The following is a 4,682-nucleotide window of genomic DNA, read 5'->3' as shown; positions in this document are numbered from 1 at the left end:
GTTAATTTTGATTAACTACTCCCTCGTAGTTAACTAAAGCACTGAATAAAGTACAAAACCTTGTCTTAATTGTAGTTTTGGGTAAAAATAATTCTTTAGCATACATTTTTAATTAGATTTCCCAGAAAATAGTTTGATTATAGAGTGCATTAGTCTGTGTAAATAGGACATTGCATAAAGCTGGGAAGTAGGAGCAGGAATAAGAAGATGGCAGACAGGGAAAAACTTTCTCTTTTTTTTTTTTTTTGAGGTTTCAGTATTATGTTCAAGTTTTATTTTTAGTAATGTTAATTGCATTTGAAGGGGAGGATTTAATTCCACAAAAAAATGGAAGACTTTAAAATGTACCCATTAAACTGCTAAAAAATGAATTGAGTGATGACAGTACAACAGAAGTTCAATTTAGATTCTGAGTATTGTTACCATGTGATTAAAATCACACAGACTCTTCCAAGCTTATAGCTTGAGCTCCTGGAAGCTATTTCATATTCTGGTACAAGGGCAAAAAACCACAACATGAGAAGGAATTAAGTCCTGAATTATTGGTTTCATCACATTCATCCTCTTTATCCCCAAATGGCCAGAAGAAACAGTTACTACATACTGCAGACCTTTTGGTGTAAAAGAGATGATGATAAATTGTGATGGAAACAGGCCATGAACATCTGTCTAAAAAAGTTCCTTTCAGGTGAGTTTGTACACACCATCAACTAACGAGCCTCCCTCTCATCTATTAGAGTTAAGAAACCAAGGTTTGGTTCTTAGGAGATCACAATTTCATTCATTTACTCACTATAAATTTATAAAGTGCCTCCATATTGTCAGCTTCCATTTGCAAACATTTCTAGATAAAAAAGAAATCTGACATTTCCAGAAAAGCCAAGTTTCCTCCAACTCTATAGCTGAAAAGGCCTTCTTCTGGAATTGAGTTTCTTCTGTACCTTTGAAAGGGTAACACCTTAAAGCTGAATCATTCTTAACCTAGAGGCCTAACATGATATTTAGCAATACCTGCGTCCCAGAAATACAACATTAAAAGATGCACTAAATTATGAAGATACCTATGCTACAAAACAGTTTAAAATTAAACAACTGTATAGTATTCATTTATACTTGAAATTACAGTCTGAGACCAAGCTTGTGAGCATGAACGTTCTTACCATCCAGGAAAGCTGACAGTATCAATCTGATACTTGGCTTTAGGGTCTATATATACCATAAACCTAGAAGGCTGAAGTTGTTCACTTTATCCAAGAAGCAAGCATCAGGGTTGATCTGATACTTGGCTGCTGTTTCAAAGCAAGTGTTACATTTTTCTGCTGTCCAGGCGAGACTCACAGCCCTCTCATCTTCCTGTTCATTTTCTGGTAAATAGAGCCACCAAACACTATCCCGTCATTCACATTAGTGTGAAGCTGGAATTCATCAGTCTTCTACTCAACCGCAAAGTTGCTCTGGGTCCCTTGGGACTTTGCAGTCTCAAAATTCATCTGGTAACCAGCCAGCCAACCGTTGTACACAGCACCAGAGAGCCTCTGATTGAAGGCTCAGCAATTTCAAAATCTATGCCACGGCTCAGGTTATGTGCACCACAAGCACTCTGTCTTGATTTTAGCATTTTTTTTCTCCAGGTTAGGATGTATCAAAGGTCAGCTTTGGTTTTTCTTCCCCAGTGAGAAGGATGAATCAAAGGTCAGGTTCAGTCCATGTGCATTACTCTTCCATGGTAATCTCAGTGCCTATTGTGTTGTTATGTTCCATTTCTCTTTAAACATCAGACCGTGATCAGCCCATCTGTACTTGGTTTCCAGACTGTCCTTCACTTTGGTCGTCCCAGTGTTGGCTGAGGCTGAGCTTGTAAATTCCAATCCATTCTCAGAATTTGTTTTCAAATCAAGTTTTATTAAGCCAAATCCATAGCCCTTGGTGAAAACATCCCTAGCAGATTTGCCAAGATAAGCACATGTGGGCAGCATGGCCATCTTCTACTCAGAGGTAAGAGCCACGTGGGCTACCACATGGATTGTGGCGCAGAGGTAAAAGTGGAGCCAGCAGTGGGGCCAAGGGTGGAATGGCACCGAGAGAGGAAAACTTTCAAAAATCAGAAGAAAAATTGAGAGTGAAGACACTGAAGTTTGACTAGTATTGTGGGTTGAATTGTGCCCCACTACTAAAAAAATATGTTGAAATCTGCTATGGTTTTAATGTGTCCCCCAGAAGTCTCTGTGTTGAAAACTTAATCCCTATTGAAATAGTATTGAAACATAGGGCATAACAAGAGGTCATTGAGTCATGAAAATGAGGCCCTCAAGAATGGATAAATGTCATTGGCATGGGAGTGGATTAGTTATGACAGTGAATTGTTATATAGTGAGTCTAGTCCTTGGTGTCTCTCTCTGTCTTGCATCCTCACTCACCAATGATGCCTTCTGCCTTTCTGGGGTGACCCTTTTCGGATGCTGGTACCATGCTCCCAGACTTCCCTCTCTCCCAATCTGGGAAAAAAAAATTGTTTTTTAAAATAAATTACCCAGTTTGTGCTATTCCGTTAACAGAAGCGGAAGATGGACTAAAACAGAAAATTGGTACTGTGAGTAGGGATATTGCTATAATAATACCCGAAAATATGGAAGTGGCTTTGGAACTGTGTCATGAGCAGAGGCTGGAAGAATTTGAAAGAGCAGATTAGAAAAATCCTAGATTTCCATTAATGGAGCATTAGGGGTAATTCTGGTGAGGACTCAGAAGAAGACAAGGAATGTCAGAAAAGTCTGGAATTTCCTAGAGATAACTCAAGTGGTCATGATTAGAATGTTGATAGACATATGATCAGTAAAGGACATTCGATGAAGTATCAGACAGAAATAAGGAATCCCTTATTGGAGAGTGGAATAAAGGCCATCTTGCTATAAAGTTGCAAAGAACTTGTCTGAACTGTGTTCATGGCTGGAGGCTTTATGAAGGAGGCATTTAAGAGCAATGAGCTAGCATATCTAGCAGAAGAAATATCTAAGCAGTAAAGCATTCAGTATGCTGTGTATCTACTTTTCATCACTTACAGTAAGATGTGAGAGGAAAGAAATGACTTATAGATGGAATTTATAATCTAAAAGAAAGTAGAGCAGAAAGATTTGGAAAACTCAGTATGGACATGTGTTAGAGAGTGAAAGCATTTTCAGGAGAGAAAACCAGGGGTGTGGCCCAGCAACTATTTGCCAAGGGATTATCAAGATAATGGTAAAAAGACACTGAAGACATTTCAGATATCTTCAAGGTTTTCTCTTCTATCACAGGCCCAAGCTTTAGAGGGGCAGAATTGTTTTAGGGGACTAGCTTCTCTAGGCCACCTTAGGTCTCTACTCCCTGCATTTTGGCACAGCATTCTTCACCTGCCTCACCCATAGATTAAGTGGCCCTATGTGCAGCTCAATCTGCCACTTCAGAACATACAAGTGAGAAATCTTGACAGCATCCATGTGGTGCTAATTCTATTGTGCACAGAATGCAAGAGCTATGAGGGCATGGCTTCTTCCATGTAGATTTCAAAGGATGTCACAGAGAGCCTGAGGGCCCAGCTAGAAAACTCCTTCAGGGGCAGAGCTGCTGCAGAGAGTCCCTACTAGGCCAAGTCCTAGTGAGGCCATGGAAGTGGGGCCACTCCCAAGATCACAGAACTGTAGGGGTCCCAGCATGCAACTCTAGCCTGGGAAAGCTATAGTCATGAGACTCCAATACAAGAGCACTGAAGCATAAGACCAGCAAAGCCATAGGGTAGGGCTGTCTGAGGCTGTCTGAGGCTTTGGGGGCTCAACTCCCTCCTCAGCTCAGGATGTCTAGCACACACACATATATATACACACACACACACACACACACACACACACACACACATATATATACATGCTAGACACACACACATACATATATATATATATATATACACACACACACACACACACATATATATGGCACTTAGCATTGTGCCTGTCAAGTAGTAAGCATTTATTAAATGCTGGCAAATATTAGCTTGAAGGAGAGAACCAGCAATGGTAAGTCTTACTTTAAAATATTCCAAATATAGAACCTGATAATTATAACGCTGAAGTCATAGGATTAGGGTAATACGTAATAAGTGAATAGTACGTGGCCTCTTAACAACTTTTTGGATACTCAGTTCAGAGATATAAAAAGAAAACAATAAACCTATCTGTCTATACATCCTTTCATATATACATTTATTCTGTCATGATTTGTTCAAATAACCAATTTCAATTGTTTGTGAAATGCAAACTAAGTGTAATAATTTAGAACTGAGTATTTTTTGCCTGTTACAAAAAATTTTTATGTTAATCTTTTTTGAATCTGAAGTTTTTTTATTTTTTTCAAAAATCTTCTACAATTCCTTTAAAAATGACACAAAATGCCCTGCTCTTCATGCCTTACAGTAGCACAAGTTTGGCAATATCAAAAATAATTGGGCTAAATGTTTCTCTGGAAGCCCAGGTAAACTTTATTTGAAAAGAAGTCAGAAAAAGAAAATTAGAATGCTTTTTTTTTTTTTTTTTCAGTTCTGACATCCAGAATAAGAAGATTTTTTCATCCAGAATTGTATTCTGGCATAATAGTTGCTGATGGGTGGGAGCAAAATATACTAGAGAAGAAGTGCTATAGTGGAGTACTAT

At 38.6% G+C, this 4,682-nt stretch overlaps 1 pseudogene; it reads right to left on the bottom strand.

The window, feature by feature from the left end:
• Window positions 1-1,107: 1,107 nt before the first annotated feature.
• Window positions 1,108-2,007, bottom strand: LOC116559083 (annotated as a pseudogene).
• Window positions 2,008-4,682: the final 2,675 nt, after the last annotated feature.

This window comes from Sapajus apella, unplaced genomic scaffold, assembly GCF_009761245.1.
Source record: "Sapajus apella isolate SASKATOON/1434 unplaced genomic scaffold, GSC_monkey_1.0 scaffold22, whole genome shotgun sequence".
NCBI lineage: Eukaryota > Metazoa > Chordata > Mammalia > Primates > Cebidae > Sapajus > Sapajus apella.
The sequence above is the reverse complement of the archived record's forward strand: the minus strand, read 5'-3'. Positions and strand labels throughout refer to the sequence as shown.